Below are 19,827 nucleotides of genomic sequence, written 5' to 3' on the forward strand. Positions count from 1 at the left end.
TTTCATTTACTCTGTTTTCTCTCCCTCTTGTAGTATTAGTCCTGTTAGATTGGCTCTTTATTTCTCTTATATTTTCCCTCACAATTTCCATCTCTTTGCATACTTCTGCTTCCTTAAAATTTCATGGACTTTAATCTTTCACCACTTCAGTGAATTTATCATCTTGGCATTTTCTTATTTTGAATTTCAAGATCTACTTTTTATTCTTGGACTGCTATTTATCTGAGTATATTAATGCTTTTTTCATGGGTATAATAAAAGTCTGCGAGCATACTACTTTAAGTTCTCTGAAGCTTGTTTCCTCTATGGTCACGTTTTCTGTTTATCCTCCTCCCTTCCTGCAGCCCCAAGTTGAGACTTCCCTTAAACCTCTAAGAGTCGTTGGTTGTCTGTTCACATTTGAGATGAGGGAGTTGGACACTGATGAGGAATCTTTTGAACTTAGAAAGGTCTTGCCAACTTGCACAACTTCAGTCTAGGGTGAGTGGGTAGGAAACTGGCTATTGTACCAGAATAAAGAATGCTTTACTGAGTCACTGAACTCACAACCCAGGGTTTATGAGAACGCTTGACTTCTTGCCTGGGATAAACGCCTAGCTGTTGCATGTGGGGTATGGGGAGGGTTCTGCTGTTCTAGCGACCCTTATTTAGTTTCCTTGTTCTCGGCCCTGCTTCTCACTCGTGCTGTCTTGTCGAGGTCTCCGAATTTCAGTTTCTCTACATCACTTCTGGAATGCAGACCCCTTCCTTGGCTGCAGAGCCCCTTACACCTATTCCACATTGTGGTTGCTTCCGTTTGTTTAGTCAGACTGCACTCAGTTTGTGTGTAAAATTAAAAAAAAAATCTTTTGGCGGCTCCCCTCTCATTTTTTTTGTTTTGGGGGGAATTTGTATCATTTTTCACTTAAAAAATAATTCTAATGTGGTCTCAGGAAGAAGAGGCAATGAATGCATGTACTTAGCCAGTTTTAATTAAAAAAAATCCTAAATGTAGGTTTCAGAAAAGATATTTGGGCAGAGTAGAAAATAAGAGAAAAAAGGTGAAAAGACAAAAAAACAAACAAACAAACAAATCCAAATTCCGAGTGTGGATATGACAGTATTCCTGTGTACGTGTAACTTAATGCTCAGCGTCTTACACGCTTGAGATGCACACATTTTTGAGGTAGGTTACGTCTGAGATGTCTAGTTCACACCCCATTTTCCGGCTGAGAAGAGTAGGCCCCAGAAGTCACGCGACTTTCCCAAGGCCACACAAGGAGAGAGTGGCAGAAAGGAAAGCAGAAGACAGGATGGCTCTGCTCCGCTGCCACCTCCCCGACGCTGCGGAGGAGCAGGTCGGGCGGATCAGCCGTCAGCCGGGCAAGGTCTCGAAAATCAGTCCGAAGCCCGAGGACACGGAGCACGTGAGGACGCCTGTCAGTCTCCGGGGTCCTCCGCGGCGGCCCGCAGGCGGCAGCCCCGTGCGGAGCGCGCCAAGGGGCGGCTGCGCAGCCGGCGGGGACCCGGGCGGTGCGGGGCCGCGGGGACTGGACGCACAAGAGACTGCGGGGAGGCGCGGGCGTGCGCACCGGTTACCCGCGCGAAACGGCGGCTCCACGGCTCTCGTGGGCACCGAAAAGGCTGACAGAACAGCGGAGGCTGGGGATGCGCGCGGTCCCCGTCACCCCGACCCGGTTCAGAGACCGCTTACCTACACCCTTTCTGTAACGGATGCGTGGCTCCCGACGGCGCCCGAGGGGTGGGGCCGAGCCTGCCCCGGGCTTGGCCGCGCTCCTCCCCGGCTTCGGCCACCGCCGGGGCCTGCCCGGGCCCGGGGCCGCCCCTCGGCCGCGGGCGCGAGGGCTCAGGGGCCGGGGGCCGGAAACCCCGGGGCCGCCCGGCCCGGCCCCTTCGTGACAGGCCCGTGGGGGAGGCGGCGGCCCACGGTCTGCGCCGCGCGCCGCCCCTACGGCGAGCGGGAGGAGACAGATGCCGCCGAACCCCGCGCAAGCTGTGCGCGCGGGAGCCTGAGCCGCCCGCCCGCCCGCCGGCCCCTGGAAGGCGCCCGAGGCCTGCGCGCGGCCGAGTCGCGCTCCCAGGAGGCTGCGGAAGGCGAGCGGGCGCGGCCGGGGATCGCGCTGACGTCGGGCCAGGGGCGGGGCCTGTGCCTCGCGCAGGGGCGGTGCTCGCGCTGACGTCGAGGCCGGGGCGGGGCTGGTGTCTCGCGCAGGGGGCGGGGCGCGGTGACGTCGGGTCCCCGGGCCGAGCTGTGGCTGTGGCGGCGGCGGCGGTAGTGGCGGCGGCTGCGGCGGCGCCCGGGAGGCAGCGGCAGCGGCAGCCCTGAGGAGGGTGAGGCGGCCGCGGTGGCGGCAGCTCGGGGCCGGGCGTCATCTGGAGCTTCCCGTCCGCCGCGGGGCCGGGCCCCTTCGCTCCCCTCTGCCTGCTCCTCCTCACGGCCCTGGCTGGGGCAGGGCAGCGCGCCCCCGGGGAGGGCGGAGCCGTAGGTGAGGCGCGGGGACCCCTCCCCCTCCGCTGCTGGCCGGGGGGATGGGGACGTCCGGGAGGGCGGGCCCCACCCCGGCGGGCCCGAGGGCGGCGGCGCCGCGGCGGCGGCGGCGGGGAGCGGGGCGGGGGCTGCGGCGCCGGGGGAGCGCGGGGCGCCGGCTCCTGAGGCGTGATGTTGCGGGCGCGGCGCGCGCGGGGAGCCGCGAGGAGGCTGGGTGCGGTCGGGCGGGTCTGGGGTTCAGGTGCTCCAGCACCGCGTTCGGAGAGATGGGGATTCTTGCCTTTTTCCCTTGTGTGGAGGGGTTGGGTGGGAGATGAAGGGTGGGTTTCAGGAGGAGGATGAGCTGTGGATGTTGCCTTTGAGGCAGTTGGAAAGCTGTTGCACTAGGGCTCCCATTTCTACTTTAGGATTTGGGGGGTTTATTTTTATTTTTCCCTCCTGGCGGGATGGGTGGGGGTCGAGGAGGGAAGAGAACCCTCTGCTTTTGGGTCGGGGTGGGTAAATTGTGAGAGTGGATGGATTTAGACTTTTAAACCCTTCAAGAAGAACGAGATCTTGGGTTAAGACAACTTCATTCTGGCAGCAACATTAGGAAAGAGATCCCATTACATTCAGTTCCTTAAAGGTGTTATCTTCCAGTCTTTCTTCTTTGCCTAAATGGTCTATGTCCCACCTAGAGTTTATCCTGGCCCCTTAAGAGAAGGCCGGAGGATCAGGTGGTTGCTTTGGAAGACACATTTCTGAGGAATAGTTGCAGGTGGTTGTGGTTGGCTGCTTTGGCTGGATAAAATGCACTGTTTGAACCGTTCTCTTGGCGCTAATTGTGTGAAAAATGCTTAAATGTTTTAAAGCACAGCTGTCTTTTATAACTCATCTTTCAGTAGACCTTGACATTTAGCTACTTTGTGTTCAACAGTTATTGGAGATTATTTTTGTTTCTCAATTGTACATGGCTTTACTGGACATTTGATAAATGAATTGGATTTTTTTTTTTTGGTAAATCTCTCAATTTCTGAGAAATGTTCTTGGAGTCAAGTGCGTTTTAAATACTCTAATAACATTTAGGGGTATGTGTCTCACTGTGTAGGGAGATGTTACTAAGAGTAAACAGTGTTCAACGTTCTTAACATCAGTGTTTCACAACCTAGCACATTAAATCAGAATCTTTTCTGGATTCCTACTTCCTATTAGATTACAGTATTAACTGGCCTTACCTCTCAGTGTCACTTAAGCTATTTCTTGCTCAGAAAACAGGTCCTGTGATGGACATGTATTATGTAATGGATGGAAGTAGGCATGACTCTCAATAATTCATTTATGGAGGAAGAGAAGCCGTCATGAAATGGAATTTAAGCAGTGACTTTCTCAAGGCTTACTCAATTTACTTGGGAACATTGCCAGAGAAGTGCTTTCCTGTAACCCAAGAGAGAAATATACAGAGTGAGTGTCAGTAGTTGCAAATCATTGCCTCTTTTAAAATGCCTACTTAACGAGCAGACTGTTATCTTCCAGCAAATACTTCTGCTTGAAGAGACTTATAGGAAACAGATGATAATCGCTAATTATAAGCAAAAGATTTAATTAACTGTACTCAGATCAGATTTTAGGTTAGTACAGTAATAGTTTTGATTTTGGGTTAGTCTCTTGGAAGGAAAAATTAAAATTCACATATCTAGTTTTGGCTTTTAAATTATATTTTGATTTAATTGGGTACACACAAGGACAACTGTGAACTAAGGTATTGAGTGAAATTGTATTGCTAAAATGACATTTGCATGGTTGATGGTGGGATGTGATTCTCCTTGTAGGAATGCGATCATGATTTTGGGAAAAGTGTAGGATAGAAGTGATCTATTTCTCTTTAGAATTTCTTAAGCCTGAAGAAAACAGTACATTTTAGTTTTCCAGAAATGTCGCTTGCTAGTCATTACTGTGATATCCTTGTTGAGCCTACTGGGGTGTTCCTTTTTTTTAATTGCTAAAGTCAGATAACTATGTCAGTCTGTGAATTCAGCATTAGTACTGGAAACAAAAGTGAAGTTTCTTATAGCAACAACTGCTCTTTTTCTATGGTACGTTTGTGCTTTTCGAAGTAGTATAAGAGCTGTTAAATGTGCGTTTTGCACGTACTTTATCAAAAACATTGGTGGAGAAAGACCAGGGAATGAAGTATCTTGGTTAATAAAATAATAAACAGTATATTGATTATAGTTTTTCAGAGAAATAAAATGTAATAAAGTAAATTTAGTATACAGGTTATGTGGAATATAATTTATTTCAATGGCTCTTCAAAATCTGAGCCTTGGGGCACTGATTTCATTCATTCATTTATTCAGCAGTTATTTATTGAGTATGGTTCTGGGTACTTTTTTAGCCATTGCGGATACAGTAATGAAAAAAGTTGATAAAAATTCCCACCTTCATGGAACTTATCTTCAGGACACCTTCTGGGTAAGTGAAGAGGAACCCAGCAAATGAGATTAATAAGAGTTCATTGTGTTAGGAGGAAAACCAGGAGAGTGTGATGTGCTAGAAATGAAGGAAAGGAAGTTCTCAGAGGAGGGAGTGATCAACTGTGTCATTGTTTAAAGATGTGTCAGAGTGTTGGGTAAGAAAGAATTCTGCCTGATTCTAATGTTTAGTAACAGAGGAATGACGAAATGCTTTCTAGTGTGAGAGCAGGAAAATGTGAGACTCTTACAGTCTTTCATGTCCCTAGATTGATCTTAAAGTATATATTTTTAAAATTCTAGTCAGAACAAAATAGGCAGCCTGGCAGTGTATACTTGTACTAAGGAGAGATAAAACATTGTTCTTAATAATCAGATGTATATTTATTTTTTTAACACGTGTATCACATCAGAAGGTATAAAAGAGTCCACAGGGAAAAATCTCTTCTGTCCCATCCAGTTATTCCTGAAGTCATCACTGTTTCCAGTTTGTTTTTCCTAATTAGTGGAATTGTGTGTAATAATATGGCATTTCGCTATTTTAAAATTGCATAAATATAACATATTTTATCCTGTAGGCATTTTTTTTTTTGCAGGCTTAATATTTTTTTTCATAATTTAAGTCTGGCTACCTGCAGACCTGTTTTTTTAAGTAATAGCTTTATTGAGAGATAATTCATCCAGTAAGTGTACAGTTCCGTTTTTTGGTTTGCATTCCTCACCATGATCAATTTTAGAACATTTTCATCCTCCCAGAAAGAAACCCCAAGCCCATAGTTATTCCCCTGACCTTTGTTTTTTAAGTATTGTTTTTGCATATTCTATGGGGAAAATGTGAATTACTTTGTTACCAGTTAACTGACAGTGAAGCCATTTAGTGTTCACTTTTAATATTCCCTGATTGAATGGAAGCATAGGTTTGTGTAAAGGTCAAATTAGATAGTGGTTTATTTAGTTGAGTGAATACTTGTGAAATTATTTGATTATCTAAGTGTCTTGTTTTTATTATTCCTTTATTTATCAAATATTTATTGAGTGCCTTTTGTGTTCCAGCAAGTCCTGGGCTGTGTCCAGTGTATTCCATGGTACATAAAGGGCAGGGTCCCCTATTTTTCAGGAGTTTCATTCTAGGAGGAGAAGCGGAGAAGTTAACAGGAGTTTGTGGTCTGCTGTGGTAAGTACTTCAGCAGGTGACATCCCGGGCTCTGCCTCAGCTCATAGGATGGGTCCCTAAACTGGATTGTAGGAAGATCTAAGATGATATCTCACAGATAAGTAGGATTTAGCCAAATGAAAAGGATGCAGACAGAGGGAACAGAATGTGTGGGGCTTAAAGGCAAGAAAGCTGTGGGGCAAGAGGAGTAATGTGAAAATAGGTTGGTCTGGCTGGGGTGTTATGTGCTGGAGCATTGAGTGATGGTGCGAGGTGATGGCCTCACTTCTCCTTTCTGTTAAAAAGTATGTTGTCGTAAAAAGGTGAAATGATTGTATTATTAATTGAGATTGTCTGTGGATTGCTGTCACTTTCTAGCTATATAATTTTGAGTGAGTTACTTTATTAACTAAAACTCAGTTAATTTTCTCATCCATGAGATGAGAATAATAGTCCTACCTCATGTGATTGTTGTGAAGAATGAATGAGATGATGCTCATAAAGCTCTAGTGAAGTGCTTGGGATGTAGTCAGTGCTCAGTAAAAATCAGCTGCCCTGGTGACGATGTGAGGGTGGTCAGGGTGGTGATTTTGTTGCTGGTGGCGTTAATGATGGTGGTGATGATCCTGAAGTATGGAATTCCTGAGCGTATTTCAGAGCCCCAGGGAGTGCTCAGGAGACTGGAAAATGACACCTGTCATTTTAACCTTTTCCTGGGAAAAAGGAAGTGAATATCAAAAACTTTAGACCAGCACTGTCCAGTAGAACTTTCTATGATGATAGAAATGTTCTGTACCTTCACCGTGAAATACAGTAGCTACTAGTCACATAGGCCTGTCGAACACTTGAAATGTGGCTCGTGTGACTGAATTGTTAATTTCATTAATTTAAATAGCCACTGTGACCGGTGGCTACTGTATTGGGCAGCACGTTACAGATTGATATATCTAACATTGAATTCTGGCAATATTTTTGAATAATTTATTTAAAAAGTTGTTTTAGAAGCCTTATTGGGGAAACGTCTTCACTGGAATACAGCATGGATTCTCTGGGTCATATCAGACAATAACTCTAGTTTCCTAGAATTGACATGGTTCCCAGATGGATAAATAAAGGAAATATAGTACTTGTAATCTGTCTAGACTTCAGATAGATCTTTTCATGCTGTCTTGTGGGAAATATGAAAAATTATGTCCTCGATTTCATGAGAACAGGGACATGTGTTCTCTACTGAGTAAATAATAGGTAGTTACAAATATTTGATGAATGAATGAGTTATGATACAATTAGTGAAGTCACAACTGGTTGTAAATGGCTATCCCCAGAGAATGAAGAGTTGCTTAGTGAAGATGATGGGTTTGAGGACCTGACGTTAGAAGCCTTATGCAGTTGGATATAGTATTGAAATGATCCAGGAATAGTGGCATAGAAGATAGTGGCAATGTGGATGAATTGCCAGCAAATCCTCACTGAGTGTGGAGCTTGTGCAAGTGGTCACTGCTGATAGTGAAGAGGTGGAGGTAGAAGAGTGTGTTGCTGAATAGCATGAGAAGCAGAGTAACAGGGATTTTATATGAGGGTCTAGGAGCAGTGGTCTGGAGGTGGCAGTGGGACAAAGAAGGGTACTATCCTCGGTCCCAGTATTGGGTGTGGCGTGTGAGAGACTTTGTAGCCTCCACTTGAAAGGGCTACCTGGGAAGAGGTGTCCCTGGAAAGCCGCTCTCAGTGAAGGCGGAGAGGTAGTGAGAACTTTCAGAGGAGTTTTTTGATGGTGGAATGAAGTTCCTTGAGAGTATATTCCCCCACCCAGTTGGGTTCATCATTTAAACTTTAAATTTAAAAGAAGTCTCTCTCATCTTAACAAAAAACTCTTCTCCAACTTCATACTTTTTCTGCCTCTTGCTGCAAGTTGCTTTCTGCCTTACAGCCAAACTTTTTTGAGAGAGTTGTCTACATTTGCTTTACATTTCCTTTTCTTCAGCTGCAGTTTTCTTCTCAGTCTATTTCCATCTTGTGTCTGTCTCTGTAATTTCACTGGAACTGTTTTACTGGGATTACTCGTGTCTTTCTTTAAATACACTGGCTGTTTTTCTATCCTTTTATTTAACCTCTTAGCAGCTGTACCAGTTGTCCATTTCTACTCAACAGGTTATACCCAAACTTAACTTAAAGCGACAGACATTTATTGTTTCATGGTTTCTTTGGGTCAGGCATCTGGCTTTGGTGTGTCTGATCCAGGGTCACTCATAAGGCTGCAATCAGATGTTGACTAGGACTGGTTATCGACTGGGGGAGGGTCTGCTTCCAGCTCACTTATGTAGCTGTTGGCAGGCCTGAGATCCTGGCTGGCTGTTTGATGGAGAAATCACTCACTTTGCATTTTGGGTCTCTGCATAGGATTATTTGCAATATGGCACCTTGCTTCTAGATTGAGAGCTCTGTGGAGCCGTGGAGGAGGAGGAGAGGTACTCGCCAGAGTCTTTTTCTAACCTAACCTTGGAAGTGGTATTCCATCACTTTTGCTGTATGCTGTTCATTAGAAGGGAGTCACTAGGTCCAGCTCATGCAAGGGAGGATCCCGCACGAGCATGAGTACTCAAGAGAATACATCATTCAGAGCCATTTTCAAGATTGCCCAAGGTAGCATGTTTGACACAGCTGACCTCTTCCTCCTTACTCCCTCCTGAGTGGAATTCTCACTTCTTTTGGGATCTTGAGATCATGTTTCTGTTTTCCTTCCTGGTTCTCTGGGCTCTCTTTCCAGTCAGCAAGGCCTACGCCTGACTGATTTGACTGGTGTAGATACAACAAACCCTTCAGATTTAGGCAGGGGTTCCTCTGTGTCCGCAGATTGAGCCGTCCACATATTGCATAATATTGTAGTACTTACTACTGAAAAAAATTCATGGATAAGTGCACCCGTGCGGTTCAAACCCATGTTGTTCAAGAGTCAGCTGTATTTGCAAAATTGAGAGTATACTGTACATCAAATGTATATCCACTTTCACTTACTTAAAAAATTATAAACGTTTTTTATATCACACATTGGTTGTAAGTGTTTTTTGTAGATGGCATGTTAAATCATAAAGATTTCACTTAAACATTTCCCAGTTGAATGAGTACTAATAAAGCTGGTATATCATAAGTCGTAACATAGCTGGTTTTCTCTACATTTTGGATCATTTAAGTAAATTGGTTTCCTCTTTTTGGAATTACTGGATCAAAAGGTATGAATGTTTTTAAGACCTGTAACATAGCCATTTCTGAACTTGCTTTTTCCCAAATGCTCTTATTTTTTTAAGGACGAAAACAAACACTTTGAATACAAATGCTTTTATTATTTTAAGGAAGAAAATAAAACATTAGGTACTTATAATTTTTCACTTAAACTTTTAAATTTATGAAATGTTTCAGACATGTAAAAGGATATAATTGTCTAATTAATAAATACCTGTGTACTTAAAACCTAGTTTAAGAAATAAAATTATTATAGAATGAAAAATCTTTTTGCTTAGCTTTCCTTGACTATAAATGTCTCTACCAACAATGATGTGGATGTTTAATCTTACCCAGTAATGCAGGTCTATATCCAGGATCTTTTGGGGCAGGATTTCTATGATTTTGGAAAGGTGATATAATGAGTATACTGTATGTTGTCTGACTTTCCAAGCAAGGTGGGGACACCTTCCGATTCCTTCACCAGACGTGTTGGTATTTCAGTATCAGTTGAGGTGTGATTTTTGCCACCAAATTAATTACAAAATTGGGGGGTTTTCAGATGTTTCTGAAATTGAGGTGCATGGATGTAAACACGTGTTCAGTGTGTTTGTTCAGTTTAGTCAGTCTGGTGGCATTTGTTGCACTGATTGTAACGTAGTATGAGATGTGGTATAAAATGGAAGATAACATAACTGCCATCCACACAATGTAATATGTTAGTCTTTTAAGAAATCAGGTATCAGTGAGGACTGGAACCAGTGGGGAAGGCTGCACAACCTGGGATGTGACTCTTGAACTAAGTGGCACAGGCCGCTGATACCAGGAGAGAACAGCCCTAGTTAATAACCTTGTGTTTGCTCTAAGTATCTGCTTGACAAGACCCTTGTCGTGGTGAGAACTTTGATAGACCTTACAATTAACTTGATTAACTGATTGATAAGAATTATTACAAACCACAGTTAACTTGATTGTAGCTGAGTTACTCAACCTTCTCACCCCTTCATAAAAAAGAATTAAATGGCAGTTGTGACAGTATTAAGTGTCATGGCTGCTCCTAGCAGAGGTGCTCTGGCTGGCTGGCATGTCACCAAAACAGTGCTGCTTTAGCCTCAGCTCTATAATTTTTGGTCTCCAGGAGAATCAGATCAAGTCATACAGCTTGATGTCCTGGTGTTAGCAAAACTGCTGTATGTCACATGCTGAGGGTGGAAGCAGACATCTGTGCCTTCTTTAATTTGTAGGGTTGTTTTTAACCTCCTAGTAATCACAGAGACTTGGTCAGTGTGGGGCCTCGCCCATTAATTGCTATATAATAGTGTTGAATGGTTGAGGGCCTTAGTTTGTAGTGAGACTGAGTAAAGGTGATACATGCTCACTGTTAAAACAAATGGAAAAGGAAAAAAGAAGTACATGCACAAAGGAAAAAGTGGCTCCATCTGACCTTTTTTAACAGCTTCTTACTGTCCAAATCATTTCTTTTTATGTGCGAATACACGTCTATATTTTTGTCTATTGATGGGACTGTATTATACAATTCTTCTGTAATTTGCTTTTTTCCCCGCTTCACAGTATGTCATAGATGTCTTTATAGAAATTGTCACATACAGAGATTTACTTGAGAAAAAAATTTTAACAGCAGTATTTTATTTTATAGTTTGGAGGTGTAATTTACTTAACCAAGCTCTTGGTGGTGGAAATTTAAGTTCTCTCTTTTTGCTGGTACAAAGTAATACAGTAATTGAACATCATTGCACATATATCCTTGAACCTGTGAAATATATCTTTTATAGAGAATAATTTGGGGGGTGGATGGGAGGTAATTGGGTTTATTTATTTATTTTAATGAAGATACTGGGGATTGAACCCAGAATCTCGTGCATGCTAAGCATGTACTCTGCCACTGAGCTATACCCACCCCCATTACAGAGAATAATTTTAAAAGTGAGACTTCTGGGTCATAAGGTATACATATTTTAAAATTTATTTGATAGTTTCGCCAAATTGTACTTGAATTGGATTTTAAAATTTTGGTCTATTGTTAATCTTTCATAGAGTGCTAAAGATAGCACATTTCTTGTCCCTAGTGACATTTTTAATCCTTTAACAAAATGAACAGAATCTTAAAATTTTTGAAATACAGTGTTTAAAAATATTTAACTCATTTGCCGAAAATGATGCTAATTAGTGACAGTATAATCCATCACAGCAGGTTGGGCTAGTGATTTTGAGATTTAGGTCAGAATTTCACATGTAAAGCTTTAAATAGCTAATGGGCGATGTGTATTTTCTAGTGCACTTTATAAATATCTCATAGCACATCTATGTCAGCCTTTGCAGTTGTAATTAATTTGAAGTAGGTTACTATGTTGCTATTAAAGGATTTTCTGCTTTCCTTTGACTTATGAATATTTGGTGCTCCTTTGGTTGTAGAGAGCTGTTATTACCCTTCAAATCTGTGAGGAAAGAGGGAGAGACTGCTGTTTGCAGTTATATGTTATGCTTGAAGCTCTGTGGGAAGAGTGAGAATGAAAGGCTGACGTCCAATCATTGTGGAGTGTATTGTATTTAAGCCCCTGGGGATGTTCCGGGATTCGGAGTGGGCATATGTGGGTGTCTGTGGGGTGGGACTGGGCTGTTCTCTCCCACTATGTGTGTAGATTTTTGGACTAGTGCCTTCCTTGTAGGGAAAAATGATCCTGGAATTTTCTAGTATTCTTCTCTTTGTGGTTTTCTGACCTAGATGACAAGCTTTGTGCTGTGACTGTGTAGTCATGGCCAGGTCTGAACTCAGCTTTGTTATTGCTGTTTTATTTCAAGAACTCAAGGAGATACGGTAATGAATATGAGAAGTAGGATTTAGGTTGTTAAGAAAAACCTTGGATCACAGGGACTTGATCGCCACAGTTACTCTTCCACCTTCCATGTTTTTCTGTTTTGTCTCAGCAGCATTTATTTCCCTGGTTCCTTTTGGAGGCATTGAAGTGGATTACTCTCACTATTACTGCTTCTTTATGGCCATCTATATATTCTGGTGAAGGGATAGAAAAAGCATTTTTCTGCTTAGCAGTTAAGACTGAAGTATTTCAGAAGGAACTGTACTAAAGAACTAAGGGAGGAAAACTCAAAATTCCACCCCCCTCCCACCAGCGCCCCCATGTATAGAAGAGTTTTAAAAATAGGAGAAATGTGGTTATTAAAAGCAATAGAATTTGTAAAAATTTTATAGTTACAGAAACAGGATACCATTTTTTTATTCTAACTTAACCTTTCGTTGACATTTGCTTGACTGATAGATCTCATAGGATATGTAGATTCATTTCCTTCCACTTTAACTCTGTCTCAGGTTGATGCTGGAAGATGGACGTTATATAAAGATACTCAGTGTCTAAAGTAGATTGGTTTTGATATCCTTGATGGCCTGACCTTCCCTCGTCTCTTCTTCCCTCCCCTTCCTTCCACAGATCTACTCATCTGTTTATAAACATACACTTATTGAGTGCATACTGTCTACCAGGTATAGTAGTGAGGGCTGTGTATGATACAGTAATGAACAAGGGGTGTGAGTGTATAAAAATCCTATTTGCATAGAGTATGGTGTAGTGAGAAATACAGACAAAACATGTAAAGAAAGTAATTGTAAATTGTAGTAAATCCTAGGATGGGAACCAGCAAAATTATGGGTTGTCTTTAGCTTCCGTTACTACCTGGTTCTGCAGTGAGTATTGTTTATATTACCATCATAATGTAAACTGTTTATTGACTTTCTGTTTTCAGAATTGATTTGTAGACAAAGAAGAGAAAGTTGTAGATCAGAAAATAAATGTCATACACCTGTAGGACATAAAAGTAATGCCAAAGGTGGATTAATGTGAGGTAGCCAGATATGCTGGAACTCAGATTCCTCATCATATACTGAGGTAGGTGGTGGGAATTTAAAAGTTTACATTTTACAGAGGGAAAAAAAACAGAAGTTAATGTAAATTAGTTTAAATTAATAAAGATAACCATTAGAAAAATCAGAGTAAACTGTAACTCAATAAAATTGGGAAGAAAAGAGATTTATGAACAAAATTTCTCACCTTGTATGGAGAGAGACTCAAAATGTATTTAAAGATTTAAATAAATCTGGATGTATATCTGGAGGAAACTTTAATTCAAAAAGATACATGCACCTCAGTGTTCATAGCAGCACTATTTACAGTAGCCAAGACATGGAAGCAACCTAAATGTCCCATTAACACACGACTGGATAAAGAAGACTGAATACTACCCAGCCGTGAAAGAGAGTAAGATAAGGCCATTTGCAGCAACATGGATGGACCTGGAGATCGTCATACTAAGTGAAGTAAGCCAGAAAGAGAAAGAAAAATACCGTAAGATATCACTTGTATGTGGAATCTAAAAAAAAAAAATAAAACAAAAACCCGTAAGTGAACTTACTTTCAAAACAAAGACAGACTCACAGACATAGAAAACGAACTTATGGTTACCAGAGGGGAAAGGGAGTAGGGAGGGATAAATTTGGAGCTTAGGATTTGTAGATACTACTATATATAAAGTAGATAAACAACAAGGTCCTACTGTATAGCGCAGGGAACTATATTCAGTACCTTGTAATGTATATATACATAAATGAGTCACTGTGCTGTACACCAGAAATTAACCCAACATTATAAATCAACTATACTTTAATAAAAAAAATACTTAGGTAAATTGAGAAAGAAATACTTATTCTTATATAAATTTACATTTATTGACGCTTTCTGTGTACCAGGCCCCATTCTAAGGAGCTGAGGTACAGCTGTGAACAGACAAGGGAAAATCTACTGTTCTTATGGGGTCTTCATTCTAGTAAAGGGCACTGACAATAAACAGAACAGAGGAGTGAAACAAATTGCATATTATATGGTAGTAGATGTTATGAAGAAATAATTCAGAGTTAATGGAGATTAATTTTAGTGATTAGGAGTTAAATAATTTAGAGTTATGGAGGTAACCATTAGAATTAAAAGGAGAATGGTCAAAAGTAGTTATCTCCAAGGAGGAGGACTCAGTGGAGAAAGACTTTTACTTTTTATCATTTGAATTTTTATTTCTACATGCGTATGTTACTCATTTAATAGTAATATTAAGTGTCATAGGTTAAATATATTAATAACACATAGTATTGCGTGGACACTAAATATATTTGGTTCCAAATATGCTTATAATTTTTTAATATTACTATTTAAATGAAGAGTCATAACATCAAGTAAAATAACAGTTTATATTCACTAGGATGGCTGTAATAAAAAAGATGTACAGTAACAAGTGTTGGTGAGGATGTGGAAAAACTGGGCCCCTCATGGGTTGCTGCTAAGAATGTGTAATGTTGCCGATGCTTTGGAAAAACAGTTTGATGTACCCTTAAAAAGTTAAAAAGTTTTTATATTGCCCAAACAGTTCCACTCTATACCCAAGAAAATTGCAAACATTTATTTGTCCATATAAAAACTTGCACACAAATGTTTATGGTAGGATTATTCATACATCTTATTGGCTCCTCTTCCTCTGCCTGCCTTTAAAACACTGTATATCCCTTAGAGCTCTGCCTCAAACACGTTCCTGTCTCCTGTTTTACTTTCCACGGGCAACCCCACCCACAGCCATTGTTTCACAGCTGGTTTCAGCTATTACCTATTTTAAATAGGTACTTAGTTTCGTTTAGGTTTTCTCAATCAATATTCCCAACTCTGGCTTCTCCCTTGGGCTGCAGACTTATATGACCAACTACTTAGTGTGCATATCTGCCAAGACTTCCCATAGGCAGCTCAACGGCTCTAACTAAACATATTTTCCCTAAAATATGTCCCTCTCCTCCTGTGTGCCCTATGCTGACAGAATTCATTTTGATTCCTCCTTTTCATTCCTCTATTCAACTTCCATTGACCAGTCACTGTGCACCATCAATTCTTACCTTCCTAATATATTTCATTTCCATCTCTACAGCTGCAAACTCACCCTGTGTGAACAGTACCATCACAGCAGTCTCCTAAACAGCCTCCTTGCCTATTCAGTCTTGTCTCTTTTCAATCTGTTGATGATCCTTAATTTTCTCAACCCCAGTATGTTTAAGGGACATGACACATCATCATCATCATCAATAAAAGCAGTTCATTCTGATACATATTTTCAAATTGAGGGTGGGGGACATGAGGCTGGAGGGTCATTTTTCATTTGATAACAGCCCCAAATTCTAATACCCTCTGTTTTCTCCCTCCACATTCACTGAGAATCAAGATAATTTTTCTATATTACGCGCTTTTTCATTTTTGTTTCAGCATCTTTAATTGATATACAATTCATAAACCACAAAATCCACCATTTTAAGGTGCACAATTTGGTAATTTTTAGTATATTCACAGTGTTGTACAACCATACCATAAAATACCTAATTGCAGACTGTTTTCATCACTGCAAAAAGAAACCTAAAAGCCTATAAGCAGTCATTGCCCTTCTCCCACTCCCCAGGCTTGCATATATACGGTCAGCTCATTTGTGACAGAAGTGCAGAGGGGACACAGTGGAGAGAGGAAGGCAGTCACGCTTACAGCGGGAGACCCAGACGAACCCTGGCCCGAGATGGACATACTAAGTGCAGTCAGCAAGCAAGAGAAAGAAAAATACCAATAAAACGTACAAATAAGGAGTTGTCTTGGAGAGAGAGTCGGAGTACCAGGAGAGTATCAGACCCAGGCGAGAGTTCAGGATAGAAGTGTCCAGTAGTGTCAACGGCAGTAGAAGTAAAGAGAATCCACTGAATTTGGCTATAAGGAAACCATCCTGGCTTGATTCTAGAAGTGGTGGTGGGAGTTTTTTTAGTATCTAGAGCCTTGGCTTAGGCCGTCACACCATTTCTGTTGGGTATTTTTATACCCCCTTCCCCAAAATAGTTTTATTGTTTTGTCCTGATTATAAAAATAGTATGTGTTCATAGAAAAAGATTATGATATGGAGAAGAAGTGAGATCACCACCCAGAATCTTACTACCCAGAGTAGTACATCCTGTTGTAATGTTAAAAAAAGACAAACTTAGGTGGAATCTGTGTTCATAACTTTTTCTTTTTTCTCTTTGGTTTGACAGTAGATCACAAATACCTTTCTCTGTTGTTAAGTATAGAGCCACAGCATCATTTGTAATGAAATGGTGTGTTGGTTTTCTAGATCTGCTGTACCGAATTACCACAGACCTGATGACAAAGAACAACAGACATTTATTCTCACAGTTCTGAAGGCAAGAAGTCCAAAATCAGTGTAGGTAGCTGCTTGCCCTTTCTGAAGGCCAGAGCTAGAGAGAATCCTTCATTGCCTCTTCTTGGCTTCTGGTGTCTCCTGGCAATCCTTGGCATTCCTTAGCTTGTAACTGCATCACTCCGATCTCTGCCTCCGTTTTCTCGTGATCTTAATGTGTGTCTCAGCGACTGAATCGCTCTTTCCTCACAGAGACAACAGTCATTGGATTTCGGGCCTAACGTAATTCAGTATAAACTCAACTTGGTTATATCTGCAAATACTTGATTTCCAAACAAGGTTACCTTCTGGGGTTCCTAGTGGACATGAATTTTGGGGGGATACTGTTCAACCTCTTAGATGTTGTGCAGATAGTGTTTTATACTTGTGCCTTAACATACATAGCCAGTGCCCGATTGTTGGGCGCTTAGATTGTAATTTTTCACCATTATGAACGTAATAGGGGCAGGGATAACACATGCAGAACGTAGGTGGCTCAGCTGGGCACCTTTTGGTACCCCTTGCCCCATCTTAACTGTGAATGGACGCGTGCAGCAACCCAGGCCTGAGGTGAACATGCTTGCTAGGCCCAGACCCTTGAGGACGAAATATGTGGGTTGCCTTCAGATAAGCCACGAAGACCTGCAGATTGAGGATGGGCACGGCTTAGAGCAGTGCAGGAGGGGGACGATGAGTACCATTTGTGCCCTTGAGACCAGTGGTGGCTGTTGTTTGTTCTGGTAACCTTCCTCCTCTGGGTCCCCTCAAGAGCAGAGGCCTGTGCGAATCCTGGAGAAGCTGCTTCCTGTCCCCCTGTGGGGAGGTAACTGCGGTGCAAGGCGTGGCTGCGGCAGGCATGAAGATGTCCGTCCAGGTCTGCTGTTGTGGGAGCGTGACTGCCTCACTCTCTCCACTGTGTCGCCTTTGTACTTCTGTCACAAATGAGCCATCTGTATATGTATTGGTCTATAATTACTTTATAATTATAAAAATAATTCATATTTGTGTTAAAATCTCAGTCAGTGCAGGAAAGAAAAATGTGAAAACCCACCTTTCCCCATGAATTTTTGTATTCCTCTTTTTATAAATTTAGAAGTGTCTTTGTCTTGTATCTCTTTTCTTATCGCTACTTACAGACTTAACTTTATTCTTTTTAATAGCAGCACAGTATTCCCATAATTATATAGGCTATTACCAGAGTCTTGTTATTTCAAAGAATTCTGCAGCTGATTCTTACTCAGTTTTCCCACTTGTGTGAAAACACATGTAAGATGAATTCCTAGACATGTGATAACTGACATTTATTGAAGATCTACCAGGAACCAGATATTTTATACTTACTCACTGATTTGATCTTTTAAACCATCTGTTGAGGAAGATAAGCCCATTTCATGGATGAGGATACTGAGGCTTAAAGAGATTTATTTATTTGTTGAAAGCTATATGTGTAAGTGGTGGAGCTGAATCAGCCCAAGCTTTTCCTTCAAATTATAACACGACTGAGCCTCAGGATCACAGTAAGAATTACTTTACACGGGCCTGGTTAGGATGAAATGTGCTTAAGGTCTGTGTGTTGCATTTTTGTTCTGCACATTTTTACACACCTGTAGAGAAGATTTCAGGTCACATTTTTTGTTTTCATACTTGAGCAGAGTGTTACTAATACGCTCTAGTACAGGGGGCAACAGAGTTAGGGAGGATAATATAAAAACTACTGTGTCTATATGTTCTGAGCACTGTTCCTTTTTGATTTGTAAGTGTATTTTTAACTTTTGCCATTCCTCTTCATTTGGGGAGTTTTAAAAAAATGACTTAATTGTTTTAACAATAAACCTAGTCCTTTTAAATATTGTCTTGTATATCTTTAAAAAAAATCTTTGCTTATATGTCACCAAAACTGAATTAATTTTAGTTTTCTTGACTTTTTTGAGAAACATTGTGCCTTCTCTTGATAGGGAAACCCAGCATTTTAAGGCTTTCAGTCTGTTTTTGAGTTAAGAATGCTCCTTTGGTTAAATTGAAGAGCTCTAAAAATTGTACATTTTTATGGAAGTATGGAAACATGAACAATTGATGTTGGAACTGTGTTGTTAGTAAACACCAAATTTAAGATAAACTAGGTTTCTGGTAATGTTCTTATCAGAATTAGACTCTAGGAAGTTTTTTAAAACCTAAATCTGGACAAACTTGCAGAAATTTAAATGTGCTGGTATTTTAAAGCATTAAAAAAATCAAAATGCAAGATAAAACAACTCATTTTAAATATTTGGTAGGTCTCTGGTTATGATACTAACTTGACAGATTAATTTAATAGAGATTTTTCAGTTTTGAGAGCATATATGTACCTATAGGTATAATATTTTCTGCATAGGATTGCTCTGTATGTGTATGAGTTAAATTTTTTTTTCTTAGAAGATGAGGGGCATTAGTCTGTTCCTGTTGAGCTTATGCTGTTATGTTGGAATTAAGATTTAGCCACAGAATTTCCTAGTTTTATTCATGCAGGAAGAACAGTTTGTTTTTTAAAAGTTGATATCTTCACCATTCATTCGGTAGGTTACTTTATGATTTTCAGGGTAAAATATTAGAGGATAAAAATACAGAGAAGGAGGTTGTCAATTTATGGAATTTCGTTGCAATTTAAAAATAGAGTTTATTAACATAAGGGAAATGATAAAAAGGATTTCATTATGTTTGTCTTAATTGCATTTAGTTGCATTTTCATAAACTAATTTCAAGATTACCATCACTTTCTGAATGTATAAGAACCATCTTAATGAGTTTTACTTAGATTTAGGTTAAGTTGTGGAGTCAGCAAACATTGCATAATGGATTTGTATCAGGCACTACACTAGGTTTTGGAGATAAGACATTGCTTTGCCTTTAAGGAAATAGTTACTTAACTAATATGTAGTAAGTGTATTTTTAAAAGCCCCTGTTTCCATAAGAGGGGCACCTAAATTGGACTGAGGGAATTAAGGGATTGTGACTATTTAACTGAGTTTGGAAGAATGCGTAGTGAGCCAGTTGATGGGGAAGAGGAAGGTCATGGAAGCAAGAGAGAGCATGGGATTTCAGAAAATTGCAGGCACTTGATCATGGTTGTCACAGGGAGAAGGAGAGTGACTAAGAAGAAACCTGTCTTTAGAGAGGTAGGCAGGGCCCAAATCATGAAGTCTTACATGCACTGCCAAGGAATTTAGATTCTTATTCTGGGACGCCATCAAAGGAAGTATGTAGGTGTGTGT

The 19,827-nt window shown here is 41.0% G+C and overlaps 2 protein-coding genes across 6 annotated transcripts in view; one reads left to right on the forward strand and one right to left on the reverse strand.

The window, feature by feature from the left end:
• Positions 1 to 1,832, reverse strand: part of RAD52 (RAD52 homolog, DNA repair protein) — a 34,559-nt gene extending 32,727 nt beyond the window's left edge. For all 5 annotated transcript variants that reach the window (XM_032472838.1, XM_032472836.1, XM_032472837.1 and 2 more), the window contains exon 1: positions 1,694 to 1,832. The gene's annotated coding sequence lies outside the window, so the exon portion shown is untranslated. The remainder of the gene's footprint in view (positions 1 to 1,693) is intronic.
• Positions 1,833 to 2,263: 431 nt separating this feature from the next.
• Positions 2,264 to 19,827, forward strand: part of ERC1 (ELKS/RAB6-interacting/CAST family member 1) — a 289,213-nt gene continuing 271,649 nt past the window's right edge. Inside the window, 1 exon segment of the mRNA XM_032472831.1 lies at positions 2,264 to 2,486. The gene's annotated coding sequence lies outside the window, so the exon portion shown is untranslated.

The sequence above is a fragment of the Camelus ferus genome, chromosome 34, assembly GCF_009834535.1.
Source record: "Camelus ferus isolate YT-003-E chromosome 34, BCGSAC_Cfer_1.0, whole genome shotgun sequence".
Lineage (NCBI taxonomy): Eukaryota > Metazoa > Chordata > Mammalia > Artiodactyla > Camelidae > Camelus > Camelus ferus.